The sequence below is a fragment of the Cibotium barometz genome, chromosome 53 (genome assembly GCF_041138505.1).
Source record: "Cibotium barometz isolate CiBa-2024 chromosome 53, ASM4113850v1, whole genome shotgun sequence".
NCBI classification, from domain to species: domain Eukaryota; kingdom Viridiplantae; phylum Streptophyta; class Polypodiopsida; order Cyatheales; family Cibotiaceae; genus Cibotium; species Cibotium barometz.
In genome coordinates this window covers 12,433,020-12,443,820 of record NC_141098.1, presented here as the reverse complement: position 1 = coordinate 12,443,820, position 10,801 = coordinate 12,433,020, and positions in this window count along the sequence as shown.

Here is a 10,801-nt window from a genome sequence, read left to right as displayed (position 1 = left end):
TCTTAATGCTTAATTAAGAGAAAGTTGATCTTTATTCTTATTTGTAATGCTTTCTTTAAGTAAATCTCTCTCTCTCTAAAAGAATAGCCATCTTTATGGCTAAATCCCTTGAAAAAGGATGCTTCTCAATGATAGTCTCTTAATTCAAAGCTAAACTCTAGGCTTGATAAGGTAGAGATTTTTGAAAATGAAATTTTTATGATTTTGTGTTAACAAAATTATGGTTATTTCTTTTAGATTATTTATAAGTAGTTAAAAACTACTTTGATTGATTCTAAATGAGAAATAGATTATCCTATCAATTTGAAAAAAGAGAAATAATGGAATGAGCTTAATCTAGTGAGATAATCATAATTAAGTTTATGATTATGATTTAAATTCATAATTTGATTTTAAGCATAAAAGAGGAACTACTATCATATTTTCATTACAAGCTTTCACTCTTTTAAGAAAAATTGAGAATTATCAGTAATAGCAGCGAAGCTATGGCAAAGTTTTCAAAAAATAATACACCTTATTTTTATGCATAATGCTAAAAGAGGACTTCCTACCATATTCTAGGATTGAACATCCTATGCAAAAAGAATTATTTTCATCATATTCATCAGAAATAATTTTTTTGTAATTCTGTATAATTAATTGATTATGAGAAAAGAGTAAATTTTGGTAAATTTATTTTTATACAAAAAGAGGAATTTCCATGATATTTGAGATCCAAGTAGTTAAATGGTAAAAGAGGAATTTTTGGCACAATTCAAATTATGAGTATTTATCAAAAGTGAAATTTTGAGCATATTAATTTTATTAAGAAATATGGCTAGAATTGATTTTTATAAATCCCATGAATATTTTACTGAAAAAGAAGAATATTGAATATATTTCACTTAAGAAAATTGAGAAAGAATATGAAAATATCCATCGAGAAAAAGTACCTTTAACTAGGCCAAGCAATTGGCAGAAACTTAGAAAAGTCCCATCGGTATCGAAAGTAGAAAACGGTACTAAATGTGAATGAGATGTGATGTGATGTAAATGGATGTGGATGTGGATGTGATGAGATGTGGATGGAATATGATGTGATGTAAATGGATGGAATATGATGTGGATGGAATATGATGTGATGTAAATGGATGTGGATGTGAATGTGATGAGATGTAAATAGATGTGGATGTGCATGTGATGGGATGTGATGATATATGAAAGGATGTGATGTGATGTAAATGGATGAGAATGAGATGTGATGATATGTGAAAGGATGTGATGTGATATAAATGGATGAGAATGAGATGTGATATAAATGGATATAAATGGATGAGAATGAGATGTGATGTGATAGATATGCATGTGAATGGATGGATGGATGTGGATAGATGTGAATGAATGGATGGATGTGGATAGATGTGCATGTGAATGAATGGATGGATGTGGATAGATGTGCAAGTGAATGAATGGATGGATGTGATGAGATGTGAATGGATGTGATGAGATATGGATAGATGTGGATGTGATGTAATGTGGATGGAATGAATGAGATGTGATGTGGATAGATACGGATGTACTGTAATGTGGACAGAATGAATGTGATGTGATATGGATGGAATGAATGTGATGTGATAAGGATAGATGTGGATGGAATGAATGTGATGTGATAAGGATAGATGTGGATGGAATGTATGTGATGTGATGTGGATGCAATCAATGTGATGGTTGTGAATGGGTATGATGGATGTGAATGGGTGTGATGAGATGAGAATGGATGAAAAGATGTGAGTGGATGTGATGAGATGTGAATGGATGCGACGATGAGATGTGAATGTGATGTGATGATATCTGAATGAATGCGATGAGATGTGAATGTGATGTGATGATATCTGAATGGATGCGATGAGATGTGAATGGATGTGAATGTGATGTGATGATATCTGAATGGATGTGATGTGATGTGAATATGATATGATGAGATGTAAATGGATGTGAATATGATGTGATGAGACGTGAATGGATGAGATGTGATGTGATGTCTTGAGATGTGATGTGGATGGATGTGATGTGATGAGATGTGGATGTGGATGGATGTGATAAGATGAGATGTGGATCTGAATGAATATAAATGAATGTGATGTAATGTGAATGGATGGATGAGATGTAAGGTGGATGAATGTGATGTGATGTGGATCTAGATAGATGTGAATGGATGAGATGTGATGTGAATGGATGTGATGTGGATCGGGGTAGATGTGAATGGATGAGATGTGATGTGAATGGATGTGATGTGGATATGGGTAGATGTGAATGGATGAGATGTGATGAGAATAGATGTGGATAGATGTGATGAGATGTAATATGATGTGATTGATGAGAATATGATGAAGACGATGGGAATACATATGACTGGATGTGGAATAAGTAATGTGAATTGATGTAGAAGAATGTGGAATAACGAGAAATGATGTGGAAAGATGAGAGTTCGTTAGAAACTGTATTTATGACTTGTTTTTAAATGATTGTTTTATGTCAAGAATGCTGGGGAAGTATTTTGACCATCTTGTGAATGAGGTCGTGGAGACCTAAGAGATAAAGTTGCAACACCTGACGGAGAGTCAATGGAGGACGTCTCGCGTAGCACAGTCGGCGGCCGAGGTCTTGACCAGTCTCGGTTCGATTGAAATAGTGAGCTTCCGATACGGTGGATGAGGGACCAAGGAAGTGGCATATGAGTGAAGCGCTAGGTGACCTGCAAAGGAGCCTAGAGGGTGCTAACAATACGATGCTCGGGTTCTCGGTCGTCGAAGATACCCACGCGTGCATCGAGGATAAAAATGGAACAAGGAGTTAGAGTTATTTTTTGAACTCCGGCATGGATCTGGTTGATTGTCCTTGTTGGTCCTCAACGGATGAGTCCATGGCTCTTTTTTATGGATCTGTTGGTTGATCTTGCTGATCTTCAGCGGAGAGTCCATTTAGATTTTCTTAAGTGAATATATTTCCGGGTACTATGAGCTAGGAACTATTGAAAAGGCCCTTGAGTGAACAGGTGGTGAGTGTTTTGGTTACCAAGGATGCCATAGGTACACCGATGAAGGAATGATTGGAAATTAGAATTCAAGCTGGATATTTTGAAGAATTATGATCAGTGATACTATGGTTTCATTAAACGATTGTTTTAAAGACAGCTGAATTTGTGAAACAGGTAATTTCATATTGGGTGTGTAAGTGGTGTGACTATCTTTAAGTTTGCTTGAAGCGTCGGCTAGGGGGCTTGGGAACTCTTTTCCCTGGCACCTAGGGCAAAACATAACCAAATTTCTAAATGGATCCTATCACTACAGTGGTTGGGTGGTTGGCTAACCCATGGGATTGTAGGTTGGACTGATGGATCCCTAAAATGAGACTCAATTCTATTGAGTCTCATTTTAGGGATTGTAGGCTGGACTGATGGATCCCTAAAATGAGACTCAATTCTATTGAGTTATGATAGTTGAAGTAAATCTCGAATAACCCTTGTTCTATGGAAAAGAATCAACGATTATGCCTCTTGATGAGAAAAAAAGTGTTGGACTCTATGATCCAAGTGCAAGTTTTTTCCTTGATCTGACCATGAGACCTACGGGGTCAGTTGGATTAGTCTGGTTAGTGATGACCTTGACTACGTTAGAATAAAATTATCCTGGAGGAATTGCCTATGTCAGCTGGGCGAGGGAAGTTTTTCCGGGTTCGGTTTTGGAAGAACCGAGGGATTAGTCTCTTGTCCGGATATCCGTGTGGGCGAGGCCCCGAGTGAGAGGCTCTGCCCTGCGCACAAGAAGTGCTACTTCTTCTGCTAGCACCCCTAAATTCGTTGCACGGAGGGAGCAGAGATCTTTCAGCTGCTGGTATCAGAACGAATTGTCTAAAGTGGAACAACCAAGAAGCTAGAAATGTCAAAAATTTATGTACTAGTAAAAGATTGTAATTGTGTGATGAAATTCATTCAAAATGATATTCAGAATGAAGATTCATAAATTGGAAATTGGGTCTTCACATGGAAGTACCGTAATTGTATGGAATCCCTGACTTGCTTGAGGCCTAGATATGATGGTATTTACCTTATAGCTCCAAGGACCGTGACTACCCGTATATACTGTGGGTATATCTGCAGCTCTTTACTGACAATATATACGAGTAAATCTAAGACCTTGAAGTTATAAGCAAAAATGCTATACAAAGGATGAATTCAAATGCTGGTTGATATGATTTTTAAATTCTGGTTGAGAATTGATGAATTGATTTGGATTTTGATTTAAAGATGATGATTTCTGAATTCGGGTTGAAAGAAGATAAGTTGAACAAAGCCACAATGAGGATGAATGGGGCAAATCCTAGTGATAATGTTAGTAACTGGAAGATGATTATAACTTTCAGCAGATCACTATGAGATTAGTGGATTGTGCTGACAGATTGCTGCTATTTGACCTTTGACCCAGTGGATCTAATTAAGAGATGACAAATTAAAAACTTGCATAGCTGAAATTTCCGTGGGGAATGTTTAGATAGAATTTTCGGTCTGATGAACCATTATTGTGTTAAGGATATGAATGATATGTTCTCAATGAATTGTTATGTGATAATGAGTTTTGTATGTTCTTCTTGTAGAAGGGATCTTTATCCCAGGATTCTGCATGGGTTGACCAAACTATAAGGAACCTCAAAATCAGTTGGATCTTAAGGTGAAAGAGTTTATTCTCCTGCTCTGCGAGATGAGGATATCTTGCGTTTTTTAAGTGGGGTAGGATGTAAGATTCCTCCCTCTAGCTTTTGAGAAGTAAAGATATAAGAACCTCCCCTTCTGTTCTTGAAATTATTCCCCTCTCTGAAATATGAGAAAGATCTTGTTTTACCCTGTTTTGGCCTAGAGAGAGAAAATGTCTAGAAAGAGATAATAAAAAATTGAGATATCTTTGGATATAAAAATCCTCCTAGTGTCTAAAATGGATTCTTCTGAAATAGAAGTTCAAAATGAACTTTCCAATGTGCATTTGGAATTAATTGAAAATGTGTATAAGGGACCTTAGCCTAAGGGTCTACATTTTCAGAATTTTTTTTATTATGGTCCAATTAAGGTTCCAATGGACCAATTGGATTAATCCAAGTGTTGGGATGAGATAAATCCAAGAGAATAAAAGAAAATACCAAAAAATGAGTAAATACTCACATAATATGAAGAGTTGATTGAGTACAAGGTTTATTAGTTAAAAATTATGAGATATTACTTAAAAAATGAGATATTTTGGAATAATGATGCATTTTTGACAACTTGGTTAAGGAGAGGGGGACTCTTGAGGTAGGATCCTATTTCACATGTGTGGAAGGGTTTTTAATTCAAAGAAATTGTATTATTTTTATGTCTCCTCTCTCCTGAACCTGGAAAATTATACAACCCAGTTGGACTTGGTTAGTGGCCTCCCTCACCTATAAATAGACCCTCAGTCATTTGTAAAAAAAATATTGGAGCTATACTATGCTAGTATTATATTAAAATAATCATATTTTCTATTATCCCTTAAATGTTCCTCTCTCTTGGGAGCTTGGAGCTCTCTCTCTCTACAACAACTCTTGGAGTTACTCTTCTCCTCTTGGTGGACCAATTGATTGGTCGGGGACTTCACTACTAATAGAGAATCAAGCCAAACTTGGAGGTAAAATCAATTTTTATGGTTTTTTCTAATTTATCTCAATGACTTTCTTCTTCTCAACCCCTCTCAAGCTTGAGAAGCTTTCCAAATAAATGTTTTAATTCAAATCAAGCTTTCCCTTAAAGTCTTAGTGAGAAAGTTAATCTTTATGCTTATTTGTAATGCTTTCTTTAAGTAAATCTCTCTCTCTCTCTCTCTAAAAGAATAGCCATCTTTATGGCTAAATCCCTTGAAAAAGGATGCTTCTCAATGATAGTCTCTTAATTCAAAGCTAATCTCTGGGCTTAATAAGCTAGAGATTAAGAAAATGGTATTTTTATGATTTTGTGTTAAACAAAATAATGGTTATTTCTTTTAGACTATTTATAAGTAGTTAAAAACTACTTTGATTGATTCTAAATGAGAAATAGATTATCCTATCAATTTGGGAAAAAAGAAATAATGGAATGAGCATAATCTAGTGGGATAATCATAATTAAGTTTATGATTATAGTTAAAATTATGATTTAAATTCATAGTTTAATTTTAAGCATAAAAGGGAAACTACTATTATATTTTCATTACAAGTTTTCACTCTTTTAAGAAAAATTGAGAATTATTAAGTAATAGCAGCGAAGCTATGGTAAAATTTTCAAAAAATAATACACATCTTATTTTTATGCATAATGCTAAAAGAGGACTTCCTACCATATTCTAGGATTGAACATCCTATGCAACAAGAATGATTTTCATCATATTCATGAGAAATAATTTTTTTTTTGTAATTTTGCATAATTAATTGATTATGAGAAAAGAGTAAATTTTGGTAAATTTATTTTTATACAAAAAGAGGAATTCCCATGATATTTGAGATCCAAGTAATTAAATGGTAAAAGGGGAATTTTTGACATAATTCAAATTATGAGTATTTATCAAAAGAGGAATTTTGAGCATTATTAATTTTATTGGAAAATATGGGTAGAATTGATTTTTGTAAATCCCATGAATCTTTTACTCAAAAAGAAGAATATTGAATATATTTCACTTAAGAAAATTGAGAAAGAATATGAAAATATCCATCGAGAAAAAGTACCTTTAACTAGGCCAAACAATTGGCAGAAACTTAGAAAAGTCCCATCGGTATCGAAAGTAGAAAACGGTACTAAATGTAAATGAGATGTGATGTGATGTAAATGGATGTGGATGTGGATGTGATGAGATGTGTATGGGATGTGATGTGATGTAAATGGATGTGGATGTGGATGAGATGTAAATAGATGTAGATGTGAATGTGATGAGATGTGAATAAGATGTGATGATATATGAAAGGATGTGATGTGATGTAAATGGATGAGAATGATGATATGTGAAAGGATGTGATGTGATGTAAATGGATGAGAATAAGATGTGATGTGATAGATATGCATGTGAATGAATGGATAGATGTGAATAAATGGATGGATGTGGATAGATGTGCAAGTGAATGAATGGATGGATGTGGATGAATGTGATGAGATGTGAATGGATGTAATGAGATATGGATAGATATGGATGTGATGTGGATGTGATGTAATGTGGTGATGTAATGTGGATGGAATGAATGAGATGTGATGTGGATAGATGTGGACGTGATGTAATGTGGGCGGATTGAATGTGATGTGATATGGATGGAATGAATGTGATGTGATAAGGATATGGATGGAATGAATGTGATGTGATAAGGATAGATGTGGATGGAATGCATGTGATGTGATGTGGATGCAATGAATGTGGGCGGATTGAATGTGATGTGATATGGATGGAATGAATGTGATGTGGTAAGGATAGATGTGGATGGAATGCATGTGATGTGATGTGGATGCAATGAATGTGATAGATGTGAATTGGTGTGATGGATGTGAATGGGTGTGATGGATGTGAATGGGTGTGATGAAATATGAATGGATGTGATGAGATGTGAGTGGATGCGATGAGATGTGAATGGATGCGATGAGATGTGAATATGATGTGATGATATCTAAATAGATGCGATGAGATGTGAATGGATGTGAATGTGATGTGATGATATCTGAATGGATGCGATGAGATGTGAATGGATGTGAATGTGATGTGATGATATCTGAATGGATGTGATGTGATTTGAATATGATATGATAAGATGTAAATGGATGTGAATATGATGTGATGAGACGTGAATGGATGAGATGTGATGTCGATGGATGTGATGTGATGAGATGTGGATCTGAATGAATATAAATGAATGTGATGTAATGTGAATGGATGGATGAGATGTAAGGTGGATGAATGTGATGTGATGTGGATCTAGGTAGATGTGAATGGATGAGATGTGATGTGAATGGATGTGATGTGATGTGATGTGGATCGGGGTAGATGAGAATGTGATTGGATGAGAATGTAATATGATGTGATTGGATGAGAATGGATGAAGATGATGGGAATACATATGACTAGATGTGGAATAAGCAATGTGAATTGATGTAGAAGAATGTGGAATAACGAGAAATGATGTGGAAAGATGCGAGTTTATTAGAAACTGTATTTATGACATGTTTTTAAATGATTGTATTTATGACTGTTTTATGTTAAGAATGCTAGGAAAGCATTTTGACCATCTTGTGAATGAGGTCGTGGTACCTAAGTGATAAAGTTGCAACAGCTGAGGAGAGTCGACAGAGGACAACTCGCGTAGCACGGTTGGCCGAGGTCTTGACCAGCCTCGGTTCGATTGAAATAGTGAGCTTCCGCCGATACGGTGGATGAGGGACCAAGGAAGCGGCCTATGAGTGAAGCGTTAGGTGACCTGCAAAGGAGCCTAGAGGGTGCTGACCATGCGGTGCTCAGGCTCTGGGCATCGAAGATACCCACGTGTGCGTCGAGGAAGAAAATGGAACAAGGAGTTAGAGTTGTTTTCTGAACTCCGGCATGGATCTGGTTGACTGTCCTTTTGCTGGTTCTCAACAACGGATGAGTCCATGGCTCTTTTATATGGATCTGTTGGTTGATCTTGCTGATCTTCAATGGAGAGTCCATCTGGATTTTCTTAAGTGAATATATTTCCGGGTACGATGAGCTAGGAACTAAAGGTCCCTGAGTGAACAAGTGGTGAGCGTTTTGGTTGCCAAGGATGCCATAGGTACATCGATGAAGGAATGATTGGAAATTAGAATTCAAGCTGGATATTTTGGAGGATTATGATCAGTGATACTATGGTTTCATTAAAAGATTGTTTTAAAGACAGCTGAATCTGTGAAACAGGCAATTTCATATTGGGTGTGTAAGTGGTGTGACTATCTTAAAGTTTGCTTCTTGAAGCGTCGGCTACGGGGCTGGGAAACTCTTTTCCCTGGTACCCCGGGGCAAAACATAACCAAATTTCTAAATGGATCCCATCACTACAGTGGTTGGGCAGTTGGCTAACCCATGGGATTGGATGGGGTTAGGCTGGACTGATGGATCCCTAAAATGAGACTCAATTCTGTTAAGTTATGATAGTTGAAGTAAATCCCGGATAACCCTTGTTCTATGGAAAAGAATCAACGGTTGTGCCTCTTGATAAGGAAAAAAGCATTGGACTCTATGATCCAAGTGCAAGTGTTTTCCTTGATCTGACCCATGAGACTTACGAGTTCAGTCGGATCAGTTTGGTTAGTGATGACCTTGACTATGTTAGAATAAAATTATCTTGGAGGAATTGCACGTCTGCTGGGCGAGGGAAGTTTTTCCGGGTTCGGGTTTGGAAGAATTGATGGATTAGTATCTTGTCTGGATATCCGTGGTGGGCGAGGCCCCGAGTGAGAGGCTCTGCCCTGCGCAAGAAGTGCTACTTTCGCTGCTAGCACCCTTGAACTCATTGTGCGGAGGGGGTAGGGATCTTTCGACTATACTCTCGATTTTATTCATAAGGATAAAAGATTAGTTTCACCATGGTAGTTGATTATGTAAACTATAATCTTGATTTTATTCATGAGGGAAAAGTTTATGTATTCATTATACTAGACATACCTTGTAAGCCCTTGATATATGAAGTTAACATAGAAGATTTTATTTGTTTATTCTTTAAGTGTTATTTGATTAAGAGAATACATCTTATGTTGACCACTAAGTTACCTTTTAGGAACTTCTAGGATGTTTTAAAGGTTTTTGGCAATTTATGTAACATGAATGCACCGATGGAGGTGCATTCATTTATGTAACTTGAATGTACCGATGGAGGTGCATTCATTATGCTAGACTTACCTTCAATTGTTGCTATTCACACAAGATCAAAGATCATGCTATGGTGGGTGGAATATATCCATGATGTGAGTGTAGGAGAAGATCTTGTGCAAAGAGAGATAGTATTCATAGGATTGGAGCTCATGCTATGGTGGGTGGAATATATGTGTGAGTGTAGGAGAAGATCTTGTGCAAAGAGAGATAGTATTCATAGGATTGGAGCTCATGCTATGGTGGGTGGAAGATGTGAGTTTAGGAGCAGATCTTGTGCAAAGAGAGATAGATATACAGGTTCAAGCCATGGAGATTGTCCTCAGAGAGAGATAGACAAAGTAAGAGGGAGAGAGAGAGAGATGTGATAGCCAATAATAGAGAGAGATTGCACAACATAACAATGATTGTATTATGATAATACTTTAGGGAGATATATAGATTTGAAAGCCAATGATAGAGAGAGATTGTACAGTGAAATAAGGATTGTATTTATAATAACTTTCACCATGTATAATGCTTAATATAGGCACCAAGGACATATCTTACATTCTCGGGTGTTCACACCTAAAGACACTTACTAGAGAGAGAGAGAGAGATGTGATAGCTAACAATAGAGAGAGATTGCACATCATAACAATGATTGTATTATGATAATACTAGAGGGAGAGAGATAGTAGTGATAGCCAACAATAGATAGAGATTGCATAGCACAACAATGATTAAACTTCCACCATGTACAATGATTATATTTTGAATACTTCCACCATATACAATGCTTATTAATATAGGCACCAAGGCCCTATCTTATGTTCTCTTAATAAGAGGGTGTTCACATCTAAGGTGTTCATGCACCACTTACTAGACTCTAAAATATCCAACGAACCCCCCTTCAGAGCGAAGGAGTGTCATCCAATAGAGAC